Genomic DNA, 16,781 nt, shown 5'->3' on the forward strand with positions numbered 1-16,781 from the left:
CTGCTATCCTTGACAACTAGTGGCAACGGTGGGATCTGTGTGATCTCTCCAGTGTCAATCTGTGACAAAGTGGTGACAGCAGTGGAATTAGTGTGACCTATCCCACTGTTATCTGTGACAGAAACATAATAAACTCTACTTGCCTGTTGAATCCCCTGCTGCTCCAGAAGCAAATATTTGCTACTACTACAGGGCTGCAGAGATGGTATCTCGCGTACAATATGTGACTGATGCCATGAATGGCTATTGCTTTCCTGCCATCTATTTTTCCATCATCATTGAACTGAGTATGTGATAGATTCAACAGTGGTCACATAATTTAGAAAGGACATTGATGCAGCATTGTTGATTCCTTTTCAAGACTAAAAAACTCTCAAAATGACATCTCTAAGATTTTGTGCATGCAGACAAGATTTTTATGTAGCACATTTTAAGCTCCTTTATATACTGTTTGTACTATCTTCTTCTTTAAGAAGACTTGTAAGGGGTTACTCCAATGGAAACTATCACAGTTTATTTTAACCAATTTTGTTGTTGAGCAAGTTCCATTCTGGCTGAGGCCAGGTTTTCTAAAGAGACAATTTAGCATGCTTATTGTCAAATCGACAAAAAGTGATGAAGTGAACTTGTGATTCCACTAGACAGTGTCATCAGGATCAGCTTGTGCTGCATGAGGAACAGTGAGGAATATCTGTGGTAAGGCCTGTTTCACGCGTTCATTTTATTCCGGTACCGGAAATAAACAGTAGCGGAGTTGTCAGTGCCTGAGTGTCCGTGAGTGTAATATTTGCAGCACACGTATGGCAACCAACACCTGCTGCAGCTAATAACAGAGAGAGCAGGCGACGGCTAATGGGAGTATTCATCACCCGCCAAATGCGCTATAACTAAATAAATAAAAATCTGGTGTGAGTTCCCCTGTATTTTTGATAACCAGCATGGCAAAGCCCACAGCGCTGGGCAGCAATACATAGCTGTCAGAGTTAGCAAAGCTGTTTTTTCAAGAAGAGAGTGTTCCCCACTTTTTTTTCCCTTAATTTATTTAAATAAATAATTTAAACAATGGTGTGGGATCCCCCTTATATTTGATAACCAGCCTTGGTAAAGCTGACAGCTGGGGGCTGGTACTCTCAGTCTGGTAAAGGGCCATGGATATTGACCCTTCCAACCTAAAAATAGCAGCCCACAGCTGTTACTGCGCCATCCTAACTCTAACAATTATTAAAAAAGTAAATAAATAAAAAAATTCAATTATTTTTGGCTCATACATACAGCCATATTACCTCTCATGTATGATCCAGAGTGATCGCATGTCATACAGGTAGTATATTTATCCATTCTGGGGCATTGAAGTCTTTTTTTTTTTAACTGATTACTTGCAAGGATATAACTTGTATTATAGAGAAGTCATTTGTGGGTGACACTTTGCCATGGTTATTATTCCTGACACCTCTCCCAGAAATTTAGGACAAGCACTTCCTAAAATAACTGCACATGGCACCAGACACGACTGGCAGAAAATAATTGATTTCACAATCTGCATTGTTTTCCTTTGAATTACTCTAATATTGCCAATTCAGGCATCACACCATTAACTCAGATGAATGTTTAATGCAAACCATAACATATCAGCAGAGAGTAAACCAAACCACTGGCACATTGTTGACATCCACTAAAACAACAACCAATCTACAAAGTGACCTACACTATAAAAAATTATACAGCCTATCAAAATGTGATATAAGGACAAAGAAAAATTAATGAATTAGTATGCAAATGAATTTGTGTTTCCAGCATCTGTCATTGCTTTTGAACCCTTACAAAACAGTGGAGAGGTGAAATAGTAATTAGCAGATATCAGACGTATAAACCTTGTAAAAAGACAGTTTAGGCTATTTTAGACATACACATCGGAGCATTTTTATATGAGGAGGATCTGACTATTGCTCCTATCATTTGCAGCAGAAATAAACACGTTGTAATTTGTTAACGTGCTGGGTAAGACAGCTTGTGTTTTTCACAAACACGCTGACAGCAAGTGATTCGGGGCTCCCATTCACTAAACTGTTGATTCATATTCTACTCATCCAAAAGTAATTAACGTTTATTTTGTTTACATCTGCTTTGATTTAATCTCCCTGGCTTTCCTCCAGATTTCGGTTTATCGCACCGCAATCATTATTTTCTTGTTTCAAATGTGCCTTTTGGTTTTAATGCAGGAAAACTACATTTCTAAGCTGAAGAATTCTTTCAGCATTTGCTTCAAGGCTTAGGATAGTGCCAGATATAAAAAACAACACCTCTGTTCCTGAAAGCGACATATGAATTGCCAAATATTACACAAGTGAAACAGATTTTGGTAACTAAAGGAGCAAAATAATAAACTTTGCATAGATACCCAAAAATTACAGGTAAACTCTGTATGCTACAGATGAGCAAATCATCTCACTTCTTTATTCATTGGGAGCAAAATCGTAGTCCTACAAACCACGTCCGATTTTCCAGTGTCCCTGGGCCTTTTTCTTAATTTTAGGCTTGGCATAAAGTCATCATTGAGACCAGACACACACATGGCATTGTGCTATAAATGACAAAATATGTTGGGTACGCCCTTAGGGTAGGATGTTCAGTCCCATCCAGCCGACATAGCACACTGATGTGGTCACTGCACAAGGGTTCTGGGAATTGATTCACTCGATTGTACTTTCTGCAAAACATTTGTGTCCCTTAACGACAAGAGGTATGTCAGTTTTTGCGTTTTTGTTTAATGCTCCCCTTCTTCCCAGAGCCATAACTTTTTTTTTTTTCAAAATGGCCATTATCAGGGCTTATTTTTTGTGGGACGAGTTGTACTTTTGAAAGACACCATTGGTTTTAACATATTGTGTACTGGAAAATGGGGAAAAAAAATCCATGTGCGATGAAATTGCAAAAAACCACCAAACATGTCTAGGTTCTTTTTTATTTAAGACGTGAATAAAAGTCAAAAATTTAGTAAAACTCAATAAATTAAAAATGGTGCCATTTTCCAAGATCTATAGTGTCTCCATTTTTCGTTCTCTTGGGCTAGACGAGAGCTTATGTTTTGTGCGCTAAGCTGACGGTTTTATTTATACCATTTGGTCGCATTTATTGCATTTTCTTGCAATGTAGCGGCAACCAAAAAAATGTAATTCTAGCGTTTTTGAATTTTTTTCTGGCTCCGCTGTCTTTTTTTATTGATTGGGCGATTGACAGCAGTATTTAACTAGTTAACAGCCACGGTTGGATCGCAATTCCACCTGCAGCTGTTGCGGGCACGTGTCAACTGTATTGATCAGCTGTCATGTGCCCGGAAAACGGTGAGTCCGGCATCAGTATAGTATTGTGACCAATGTCAGAAAGGGGTTAATCCACTGATTAGAATAATATTCCACATACTTACCAAATCAGCTGGGAGGTTCCTGGAAAAAACAGAGATGTTCTGAAAGTGCAGAGGGGCTTCTTTGAGTGCCCACCACATACTTTGTTTGTCTTCTTTGCTTCCTTGTCCTGGCACCTTAACAAAAAAGTCTACAAAAGCTCAGGGTGTGGAGAGAATTGCAAGTAGAAAAAAGGATTGATGTCTCACAGAATCATCTACTCTCAGGTCTGCAATAATTTAGAAGGGTCTGACCTGCAGTCTATTGCGATTTTTTGATTATTATTCTATATTTTGTTAAGGGGTGATATTCACAACTTGTGATTCAAATGCCTTAAATTTCGTTCACTATAGGACATCTAGAAATTTTGGGGGCATAAAGAAAAGCAATTTTGTATGCCATGATTATCGTTGCTGAAAGTTCACTTCTTGAAATCACTCTCTAATAGCAAGTTAGTTTCCATAGTCCACAAATTGAAATGAATGAATCAGTCCAATGGGAATCAAATTTACCATATTTTTCGGATTATAGGACGCACCTTTTTTCCCCTCAAATTTGGGGGGAAAATGGGGGTACATCTTATAATTCAGATATACCTTACCAGCCGCGGTTGAGCAGGGTCCCAGGGTCATTGTTGGAGGAGTCAAGAGTGGTGTGTTGCTGCAGGCCGCAGGCTGGGATGAGGGGTGTTCCAATGTGCGCCTCTGTGGGTGAAAACGGCTGTGGTGCTGTGCTCTGTGGTGCAGGGGGGCTCCGTTGGCATTTTGTGAAAGCCAAGAGCCCCCCGCTTATCTATTACTTCGATGCAGTGGCCTCCGGGAAAATTGCTGCCAAGGGCGGTGCATGCTCAGATTGAGATCTTGGCAACGAGATCTCGTCCCGAGATCTCGAGAGATGAGATCTCGGTTCTCGAGATCTCATTGCTGAGATTTTAATATGAGCATGTGTCGCCCCCAGTGGCATTTTCCCAGAGCCCCCTGCATATCCATTACTGCGATGCAGCCAGAGAAGATTGACGTGATCTTGGATGGATTTTGCCATAATTCCTTACAGCTGTCATATCATATTGTATAGTCAGCCAATCAGGAGGGAATATCATAGCTTGTATAAAAGCCAAGTCAGGGACTGCAGGGGCATTTTTTGGTTGAATCTAGATAGTGATAGGTCATCACAAATATTAGGAGAAAAAAAAACAGAAAACTGACCAAACTGTCTGAGCATACGTCTGTAGCCCTGGAAAATGGATTTTGGGCATATGTGCTGGTGGGGCCATTGACTGTAATGATGCCGACGGAGTCACTGTGAGCTGTCACACATAATTTTCAGCCATATCTGCTTATTTTTACGCAGGCACTAAGATGCAGTTAACTACATCATAGGGCCCCGTCACACATAGCGACTCACCATCGATCCAGACAATGATATCAACGTGTCAGGATCGCTGGTGAGCCGCTACATGATCGCTGGTGAGTTGTCAAACAGGCAGCTTCACCAGCAATCAGCACCAGCGACGCTGAGCACGCGACGTCGCTGTGTACTTTAGTTACAAGCGCGCTGATGCAGGGAGCTGGTAACTAAGGTACACATCGGGTTTCTAAGGGGCGTGCGTCACTTAGAAATCCGATGTGTACCTTGGTTACCAGCTCCCTGCATCAGCGCGCTGGTAACTAAAGTACACATTGGGTTTCTAGGCACAGCGCACCCCCTTAGAAACCCGATGTGTACCTCAGTTACCAGCTCCTGCTCGCTGGTCGCTGGTCTCCCTCCTGTCACACACAGCGATGCATGCTGACCAGCGGGAGACCAGCGACCCCAAAAATGTCCAGAGCTTTCCATCAACGATCAGCGACACCGGCAGGGGGGCCGGTCGCTGATCGCTGTCACACACAGCGATCTCGCTGGTGAGATCGCTGTTGCGTCACAAAACTAGTGATTCAGCAGCGATCTCGCTAGCGAGATCGCTATGTGTGACGAGGCCCTTAGTGTTCACCTTAAGAGCTCTTTGAGATATTAGTGATCATTGGTCTGATCTTAGATTGCAATGCACAGACTGTCCAAGTGTCTCCTGACCCCGAGTGTGACAGCTTCATATATGTCTATACAGCTGTCACGTTCAGGGATGAGAGTCGCGTGGCCAGTCCATGCATTGCAATCCGAGATTGGACCGATGATCACGAATATCTGTAAGAGCCCGAAATAGGCAGATGTGGCCGAAAATTACGTCCAACAGAGCACACAGTGACTCAGACATAAGCTCAGACGGAGCCAGTGACATTAGGTTGAAACGTGGTGTGAACATAGCCTAAGTCATTAAGGCAAACTAATATCTGACTACAGATTAAAAGGTTAATGGAAATAAATTGTCATGTGGTTTCTGTTTGATTTTTTTTCAGAAATAGACATCTTATATAAATCACATGAGAATAACTGGGTGAGATTCTCAGCGAGGCGTGATTTATTTACATAAAATTATAAAATTACCAGTCAGTTGGGGGCTATCTTGAACTGTGTTTTTTAATCTGTGGGTTGTCATAGAAACATGGTATTCCTTATTAAAATTCTTCATAAACCCCATGCCAGTCTTTTACTGGCAAATAAATCCTCTTGTGTGTTCATTCAGCATCCTGCGGTGACCAGGCTCACATTCTGTTTAAAAGGATTTTTTCGCTGCAGAATCAGCCAATAGCCGCTCAGTCAGATCTGGTGTACATTGCTGCTGCTGCTGAAACGAGGCAGCTTTTCAAGACGAGACTACAATCATATATTACATGACAGCTTTCATTAGTTCTTCCGTGGCTACAGTGAGACTGCAGGGCTCCGGTAATGTTTTAAAGAGGAGCAACATGAATTCAATGTGATTTTATTAACACAGTTTGCTCAAATACTTTCTGGTACAATTTTTTTAGAATGTTTGTGCTATTTTTGACGTATCTAGTATTTTACTCCATTAGAGGATTTTACAATTAATTATTTTTTGTCATGGCTAAAGAGATCAAGCGTTATTACCATTCATTTTGTCTCATAGCTGGTGGTGCCTAATAAAGGGAATCTGTCAGCAGCTTTTGCTAGTAGCATGATGTAAGTACTAAGACCCTGATTCCTGAGCTGTATCACTTACTGGACTGCTTAGCGCAGTTTTGGTGCAATCTGTGCAATCTCTGTTATAGATATAGCAGTGCTCATAATGATAAGCTGTGTATGACTCCACCCACACCCCCTCATTGGCAGCTGCATTAATAAGTGGCCAATCAGTGGTGGGGGGTGGGGTTCCTCGATTTAGCGGGACTGGCTCGCACTTACAACTTAGTCCTCCTGCAGTGATAATCTCCTGCTGATATAATGCAGATCATATTGAAATTATAGCTCACAGCCTAATACATGACACATGGCTGAAATCAGGTTTTATGCCCATACATCATGCTGCTTTCAGATTAAATAGCAAAAAACTGCTGACAGATTCCCTTTAATTATCACCTAACTGTATTTTGGTGACTCAACCAAATGCTATTGCCTTCCCGTGCAAACAAGTCAGGGACCTGAGTATATCCTTGTGGGGAGTAGGAGCACTATTTATGGCAGACCATGAGTCCTAATTATCTACTACTAGATTATGGCCCGATGCTATCGCATCGGGAGGATGCGATAGCATCACACCTCTTGCCATGTTAACCCTCAACACACACACTCCTCAACACACACTCCTCTCACCTTTCACCATCTCCACTCACTCTTTCACTCCACATACGACCCCTTCTCTCACTCCGTCTCTCATACTCTCGCCGTCATCGCCGCTGCTCCACGATCCCCGACATCTTCTTCCGCCGGCGCCATCCTGGATCCAGACGTTGTCCACGCCGGCGACATGTTCTTGCGGCGACGCCATCTTGAGTATCGTGAAATCCCGCGATAGTCAAGATAGCGTCGCCGGAAGAACATGTCGCCGGCGTGGACGACGTCGGGATCCAAAATGACGTCGGCGAAATCTCGCGAGTTTTCGCCGACGCCATTTTGGATCCCGACGTCGTCCTCGCCGGCGACATGTTCTTGCGGCGACGCCATCTTGACTATCGCGGGATTTCGCCGATCCAAAATGGCGTCGCCGCAAGAACATGTCGCCGGCGTGGACGACATCAGGATCCAAAATGGCGTCGGCGTAATCTCGAGAGATTTCGCCGACGCCATCTTTTTGGATCCCGAGTCGTCCACGCCAGCGACATGTTCTTGCGGCGACGCCATCTTGAATCTCGCAGGATTTCACGAAATCCAAGATGGCGTCGCCGCAAGAACATGTCGGCGGCCTGGAGAACGTCTGGATCCAGGATCGCGGCGGCGGAGGAAGATGTCGGGGCAGCGACGATGACGGTGTGAGTATGAGAAACTGAGTGAGAGAAAGGAACGTATGTGGAGTGAAAGAGTGAGTGGACGTGAGTGGAGGTGAAAGGTGAGAGGAGTGTGTGTTGAGGCGGTGTGGTGTGTTGAGGGTTAACATGTGCGTGTGTGTGGTGACGTCACCGGTTACAACTGGACGGAAGTTGTTACAACCGGAAGCTGCTTAGGGCATTTATTATTATAGATGATGAGGAAGAAGCCGTCTGTTGTTGGCGGTGATGACGTGTAGAGGCTTCTTCAGCCAATGTAATAGATTTAGAGTTAGGGGATTCGTGTGTGAGACGACGGCGTTTATAAGCCTTAATCTTGTCAAGTCGATGCTGTTTTTCCTCAGGAGTCTCATTAGCACGGCGTTGTTTTTGTCGTAGTGCTAAAGCTGCTTTCCTTTCACTGGCATTGGCATACTGTGCATCGGTATTGAATGGTGGTATTGATAGGGCAGAAACAGATTGCTGATTAGTTATGTCAGTGAACGGCATATGGGATGAAGTGTAGCAGTAAATTGTGAAGCATCCTGTTGTGAGTCTAATAATAATGATGAGGAAGAGGCCGTCTGTTGTCGGCGGTGACGGCGTGCAGAGGCTTCTTCAGCCAATCTTATGGATTTAGAGTTAGGGGATTCGTGTGTGAGGCGACGGCGTTTATAAGCCTTAATCTTCTCAAGGCGATGGTGTTTTTCCTCAGGAGTCTCATTAGCACGGTGTTGTTTTTGTCGTAGTGCTAAAGCTGCTTTCCTTTCACTGGCATTGGCATACTTTTTGTTATGACTCATGTTGGCACAGGTAAAGGAGTCTATTTGGCAGTTATCTGGCAGTGAAGAAGGCGTCCTGCAGTATTGTAGAGTAAACAGATACTAATTGACCCTGTAATTGCCCAGCAGTAGTTATGAAGTGGTAGTGGCAAATTGGCCCTGTAGTTAGACACCGGCAGAGGAGCAAGGCAGCAGTAGTTATGGCGGTAGAGGCAAATTGGCCCTGTAATTAGACACAGGCAGTGAACAGTCAGAGGAGCAAGGCAGCAGTACTTATGGCGGTAGAGGCAAATTGGCCCTGTAATTAGACACCGGCAGAGGAGCAAGGCAGCAGTAGTTATGGCGGTATTGGCAAATTGGCCCTGTAATTAGACACCAGCAGAGGAGCAATGCAGCAGTAGTTATGGTGGTAGAGGCAAATTGATCCTGTAATTAGACACCGGCAGAGGAGCAAGGCAGCAGTAGTTATGGCGGTAGAGGCAAATTAGCCCTGTAATTAGACATCGGCAGAGGAGCAAGGCAGCAGTAGTTATGGCGGTAGAGGCAAATTGATCCTGTAATTAGACACCGGCAGAGGAGCAATGCAGCAGTAGTTATGGCGGTAGAGGCAAATTAGCCCTGTAATTAGACACCGGCAGAGGAGCAATGCAGCAGTAGTTATGGCGGTATAGGCAAATTGGCCCTGTAATTAGACACCGGCAGAGGAGCAAGGCAGCAGTAGTTATGGCGGTAGAGGCAAATTGGCCCTGTAATTAGACACCGGCAGAGGAACAATGCAGCAGTAGTTATGGCGGTATAGGCAAATTAGCCCTGTAATTAGACACCGGCAGAGGAGCAAGGCAGCAGTAGTTATGGCGGTAGAGGCGAATTGGCCCTGTAATTAGACACCGGCAGAGGAGCAAGGCAGCAGTAGTTATGGCGGTAGAGGCAAATTGGCCCTGTAATTAGACACCGGCAGAGGAGCAAGGCAGCAGTAGTTATGGCGGTAGAGGCAAATTAGCCCTGTAATTAGACACCGGCAGAGGAGCAAGGCAGCAGTAGTTATGGCGGTATAGGCAAATTAGCCCTGTAATTAGACACCTGCAGAGGAGCAAGGCAGCAGTAGTTATGGCGGTATAGGCAAATTGGCCCTGTAATTAGACACCGGCAGAGGAACAATGCAGCAGTAGTTATGGCGGTATAGGCAAATTAGCCCTGTAATTAGACACCGGCAGAGGAGCAAGGCAGCAGTAGTTATGGCGGTAGAGGCAAATTGGCCCTGTAATTAGACACCGGCAGAGGAGCAAGGCAGCAGTAGTTATGGCGGTAGAGGCAAATTGGCCCTGTAATTAGACACCGGCAGAGGAGCAAGGCAGCAGTAGTTATGGCGGTAGAGGCAAATTAGCCCTGTAATTAGACACCGGCAGAGTAGCAAGGTAGCAATAGTTATGGCAGTATAGGCAAATTGGCCCTGTAATTAGACACCGGCAGTAAACAGGCATAGGACCAAGGCAGCAGTAGTTATGGTGGTACAGGCAATGCCAAGCGTCCGCACAGCAAGTCGGCGTGAGGTAAATGACGCAATTTCACGAATGCAAGATGGCGTCGGTGAAATCTCGCGAGATTTCGCCGACGTCGTTAAGGCTGTGTGCACACGCTATGGATTAGGTGCGGATTCATCCGCGCGGATTTTGTAAAATCCGCAGGTGAAACCGCAGGTCAAAAGACCTGCGGTTTTACCTGCGGATTGCTCTGCGGTTTTGCCCTGCGGTTTTTCATCTCCTCAATAGAGGAGATGGCAAACCGCAGGAGAATCCGCAGAAAGAATTGACATGTCAATTCTTTCTGCGGATTGAAAACCGCAGATAATCCGCGCGGAAAATTCCGCACCGTCTGCACTGCGGTTTTTGATTCCCATAGGGAATCATGGTACTGTACACCGCAGCAAAAACTGCTGCGGGTCCGCAGCGGCCAAAACCGCTGCGGAACCGCAGCAAAATCCGCAGCGTGTGCACACAGCCTCACACCTCTTGCCATGTTAACCCTCAACACACCACACCGCCTCAACACACACTCCTCTCACCTTTCACCTCCACTCATGTCCACTCACTCTTTCACTCCACATACATTCCTTTCTCTCACTCCGTTTCTCATACTCACACCGTCATCGTCGCTGCCCCGACATCTTCCTCCGCCGCCGCGATCCAGGATCCAGACGTTCTCCAGGCCGCCGACATGTTCTTGCGGGACGCCATCTTGGATTTCGTGAAGTCCCGCGATATTCAAGATGGCGTCGCCGCAACAACATGTCGCTGGCATGGGCGACATCGGGATCCAAAATGGCCGCCATCTTTTTGGATCCCGATGTCGGCGGCCTGGAGAACGTCTGGATCCTGGATCGCGGCGGCGGAGGAAGATGTCGGGACAGCGACGATGACGGTGTGAGTATGAGAAACGGAGTGAGAGAAAGGAACGTATGTGGAGTGAAAGAGTGAGTGGACATGAGTGGAGGTGAAAGGTGAGAGGAGTGTGTGTTGAGGCGGTGTGGTGTGTTGAGGGTTAACGTGCGTGTGTGTGTGGTGACGTCACCGGTTACAACTGGACGGAAGTTGTTACAACCGGAAGCTGGTTAGGGCATTTATTATTATAGATGTTCCTCTCTCCTAACCAAGTCCCTGATACTATTTGTTATCCCGGAACCTGCCTCCCGTCACAGAGCATAAAACACATTCTGTCATCTGTTTGTTATGTCTCCCATACGCTAGGTTCACATTGTCGTTTTTGCGCGCAGCGTATCATCTGCATGCGGAAACAAATACAAAACCGCATGCAAACGCATGTTTACGCAGGATTTTTATCTGCATCATCTAACGCATGAAGCCAAAAAACGCTGTGTGCATGTGTATCTATGCGTGTTTGCATGCGTTTGCGTTGTTTATTCCACAAGGATTATATTACGGCAACAACTCGATAGGACCTTAACATCGCAGGACTGAAGCAAGGTAACGAAATTTGTACATTGACTAAAATAACCTGTATAACCCGTTATCAGGATATCATAGTATTGAATTTATCAGTGCACCTGAAATCTGCGCAAAACTATTTATTCATTTATTTTCAGAGTTAAATTGGTCTTGGTGATATAGACCCTTGTTTTGCAGCATTTTTAGGGAGGTTATATGCACCACTAATTTTATTATTTTAACTACAAATGAAATAGAACACTAAACATGATGTGTTCTCAGCAGCATTGCATCACTAATCAGGAGTTTATTTACAGTATCAGGGTTGTAAGTTTATAACAATTCGGGTTATAATAAGCAAATATTCCTGAGTCCACATAAAGCGTCATATTTATGCATTAGAAAAGAGATACCTCAAGGGTTATATCTCGCAGTTGAGGAAATTATGGCATCAGGGGCTAAGTGTGTCAAGGGTGAGTCACACCACTTTTGCCAAATTCTGTGAAATTTCTGGGGACATCCTCTGTTTCTGTATAAGGCCTCTTTCACACATCAGGTTTTTGCCATCAGGCGCGATCCGGCACTTTTGACAAAAACCGGATCCGGCGAAATGCAATGCCGGATCTGGTTTCCCCCCCATTGACTTGCATTAGCGCCGGATCGGGCCGGATGGCCATGCGTTTCATCCGGTTTTCGCCGGATCCGGCAATGTGTCGCAATCCGGCGTCTGGAAAAAACGGCTACTGTAACGTTTTTTGTCTCCGGCGAAAAAGCCGGACACGCCGGATCCAGTGTGTCCGGCTTTTTCACACAATGAAAGCCTATGAGCGCCGCAATGCGCCGGATCCAGCGATAGCCAGATCCGGTGACCGGATCCGGTTTTCTGGGTCTGAGCATGCTCAGTAGCTCTGCCCACAAGACACATATATAAAAGCATGACAGTGGGACCCTCAGCCACACCCAACATGCCACCCAAGACAGCAACCAGGCGCAGGAGAAGGCAGGAGACCACTGCAGCACCATCAGCACCACCACCACCCCAAATGGACTAGCATGCTGAACAACTGGAGGGGAGTTCAGCAGCTGATGAGAGACGGTAATTATCAAATCCCCCATTCCTCAAAACTAGGGCCATGGAATATCAAGATATTCATTGGCCCTTTGTTTCTCTTCAACAGCCGCCCAAGAGATGCAGCAGCAGCAGTGGCAGCACTGGCAGCAGCAACAGCACCACCCACAGCCATGGAGTCTGGCCAGCAAGAGTACAGCACATCTTCTTCTGGGAGCCCTTCCTCGCATCGTCAGCGTTTGACGGTAAGTTTTTATTTCCAAAATCCATCATCTCTGTAATACATGTCTATTCATCGCCTTTTATTTCAAAACAGGAATCACAAGCTGAAGAGGAGCTCCCAGAAGAAGAAGGAAGGGGTGGACAGACACCTGGAGTGGGCTCACAATTGGTAAGTTTTTTGCATCAAACGCAGAAACACAACATCACACTACACACAACACATAGAAAACAATGTTCTGCAGACCACACACAGCAAACAAATGCCAACATCCAAACACATAAATTTTTTTCTTTTCTTCTCTAGTCTTCCCAATCTGGTGCTCGGCCAAGAGGTCCTCGCAGTGCCTCCCAGGGTCGTCGGCGACAGCAACGCGGCGGTCACCAGCATGTAAGTATAATATTTAAGTTAAATTTTGGAACACTTTTTATTTCATGTCTTAAGTGTGGTGACTAATTTTGCTATTTTTCTCTTTTACTTTAACAACCTTCACAGCGTGCTCCCGACTCAGACGGTGAGGATGGAGGAATAGATGTGGACCACCTCATCGATCTCGTCAGAGAAAGGGAGCCGCTATGGAATATGGCTGACCGCCGCCATGCTGACCTGATCGTTACCCGACGACTCTGGGAGGAAATCTGTTCTCTCCTTGTGGCCCGCTGGGAGGACCTCAATGCTCGGGCCCAGATTAAAGAGCGTAAGTATATACAGTACCGGTTGCTTGATGTAAACCAGTGTTTCCCGAACTCCATTCCTCGTGGTCCCCACGGATCATGTGTTCAGAATTTCTATTTACTATGGAAATCCTGAAAACATGACCCCTGGGGACCATGAGGACTGGAGTTTGGGAAACACTGATGTTGTATACTAACTACTTTGTCCTTTCTCGTTTCAGGGGACAGAATTGTGAAGCGGTGGCGGTCTGTGAGGGATCGTTTCAAGAAGGAGTTCAATAAAGAGATGCAGGCCCCGAGTGGATCCGGAGGACGCAGGAGCAAGTACAAGTACGCACGAGCCCTGTCGTTCCTCCGGGATACAATGGTCACCAGAAGGTAAATATTACACACCACATGTGAAAAAAAAATGTTTAGATGTAACAATTTTTTTTCAGCCAGGGCCATGCCATGTCACTATTTTAATTTTTTTTGTTTTCTCTTTATTCCACAGCACGGTGAGCAGCACTCGGGAGCCTGCACGATTGGACCCTTCTGAGGCGATCCCTGAGGAGACCGGCACCGAGGGACACTTTGACCACCCCGGTACATCTGCACCTTCCCAGCCTTCCCACACATTCGACCCATCTGTCCCATCCACCAGCACAGGAGCATCGTGGCCGCGTACATTACATGAAGCTGCTGGTGAGGAGATCGCTTTCCCTTTACCCCACCCTAATGCCCCTGCCACCTCTAGTACACCTGCGGGTACTGGGCGGCAGCGGCAGAGGGGTCAGGAAAAGACTTATGCGCCAGAGTTCTTGCATCTGAATGCATCTTTCCAGAACTGTCTAAAAGACTTGTCAGAGCAAATCTCCGCAGGCTTTCAGCAGATCAACTCCAGCATTCTGGAGGTGAAGACACTTCTGCAAACCATGCATTCAGAAGCAAGATCTTCGCCAAACCACACCTTTTTCAGGTCTGTTGTGGATCGCATGGCAACGCTCTCTCCTACCCAGCAGATGCATGTAATGCATTCATGCCACGGTGCTCACAGGCACGTTACCTCCCAACCTCCTCCTCCCACCCCAGTAGTTCCTCCACCTGCACCCCCTCCAGCCACTTTCCATCCTCCCCCTCCTATTACATACCAGCCACCTCCCCAGTACCAGCAACCTCCCCAGTACCAGCAGCCTCCCCAGTACCAGCAACCTCCCCAGTACCAGCAACCTCCCCAGTACCAGACATCTCCCCACTTCCAGCAACCTGCCCCGTACCAAACTCCTTCCCCATACCAAACTCCTTCCCCATACAACTTTCCATCAACATCATCTGCTCCTACAGTCCCTGCCCAACCCTCCACTCCACCGCCCACCACCTCTTCTGCCTCCCACATGTCCACCCATTCTGTAGCTTTTTCCACACCTTCACCTCTAACTGTTCCTTCCCCACCACGATCCCAGTCCTCTCTCCACATTCCCAGTGTCGAAGTGTCCCGCAGCCCCTCCAGCAGTATTTCCACCCCACACTACACAGATTTGTAATGTGTGTTTTTTAATAAAAATGCCCATTGGGTTTAAAACCTTTATTAAAAAAGTTTTTTGCACTTTAAAAACATTTTACAAAAAAAAAAATATTTTAAATAAAAGTTAAATTATCGTTTCACAATGGTTGTCTGTCATTTCTTTCTGCGGCGAACTATGTTTAAAAAAAAGGTTAAATACAGGGTATTTCAAAGGTAAAAAGGTATTCAAAAACCAGGTATATAACTGTGGGTAAATTTTAGCTTTTTGCCACAGTTGTGTTCCTGGTTGTGTTTGAAGCAAAGTATTTCACCTAAAAAGTTGTGCTTATTGTTGGTGATTTCCTAACAATGTACACAACTTTTGTTAAAAGGTGAAATACTTTGCATAAAACACAACCAGGTACACACCTGTGGCCTAAAGGTAAAAATAGTAAGACCATGACAAGATAGCCAACTTTGGTTGGCAAAGGTATATACTGTTGGTACAGAAGGTACACAAGTTTGGTTAAGGGCACAAATCTTTCACACTCTGTCATCCTGCCAGTGTACTCTGCCTTGAGGTGACATAAAGTACAGTGCAAAATCGTCCCTCATTACTGAAACCGTCACAGAACTTCTAGTGGTAATGTCATGGTAATCTTGCAAGGTGGTTTCTTCAGAGGTGTCCTTAATGGAAATGGGTTCCTTGCAGATAACAAAATTGTGGAGTACCACGCAAGCTTTGATCATCTCGTCCACAGTTTCTGTCTTGAGGTTGATCGCAGTCAATAGGACCCGCCATTTGGCTGTCAGAATACCAAGGGTACATTCAACCATTCTTCTTGCTCTTGTGAGGCGGTAATTAAAAATGCGTTTTGTTCTTGACAATCCTCTGCTACCGTACGGTTTCAAAAGGTGTTCTGACAGCTGGAAGGCTTCATCCCCTACACAGACAAATGGCATAGGTGGACCAGATGTTTGCGGCAGCGGTCTAGGGGGTGGGAACTGGAAGGTGTTTCCATACAGTTTACGACCCATGGCAGACAGTTTGAAAACTTGAGAGTCATTGGAGCGGCCATAGGCCCCAATATCAACAGCAATAAATTTGTATTCCGCGTCAGCGATGGCCATGAGGACAATTGAAAAATATTTCTTGTAATTGAAATATTCCGATCCCGATCCGGCTGGCTTTACAATGCGGATATGTTTCCCGTCCACAGCGCCCAAGCAGTTCGGAAACTGACATATCTGTTGAAACTTTTCTGAAATTTCAATCCACCTCTCTGTTGTGGGCTCTGGTAAAAACTCTTCAGCTAAGGAGTCCCACAGTGCACGGCATGTGTGCTTCACTATTCCAGATATGGTGGAAATCCCGAGTCTGTACTGGAAATGCAGTGACGAAAGGGATTCTCCAGTTGCAAGAAATCTGTGGGGAATTAAAAAACAATCAATTAGTTTAAAATCACAGCATTACATACCAAAAGTCAGCTATAACACTTGGAGCTGCAAACTACCACCAACAAGATTGCAGTGAAAGTGTGCTCTGATGTGAGCATATCCAATAAATGTGGCTTACCTTAAAGTCACCATCAGACGCTCTGCGGGTGAAACAGAGAAGCGGCAATAGGTGTCCGATTTTCTTATGAGGTGTGCAATGCGCTCCACCAAGTTATCAAAATTCTCCATTTTCATCCGAACATATCCAAAAAATGTATCCGGGTTTCGTCTAAGGTCCATGCAGAGTGTAGAATAGACCCCACGCGTCATTCTCTTGGCTGTGATGGGGTGGATCCACAAACGTCATCTACGATGCCTGATGTGCTGCTGTCTCGCTCTCTCCTTCTCCAGAACA

Source organism: Dendrobates tinctorius, unplaced genomic scaffold, assembly GCF_039654945.1.
Source record: "Dendrobates tinctorius isolate UK_male_01 unplaced genomic scaffold, ASM3965494v1 ptg000029l, whole genome shotgun sequence".
In the NCBI taxonomy this organism is placed as follows: Eukaryota; Metazoa; Chordata; class Amphibia; order Anura; family Dendrobatidae; genus Dendrobates; species Dendrobates tinctorius.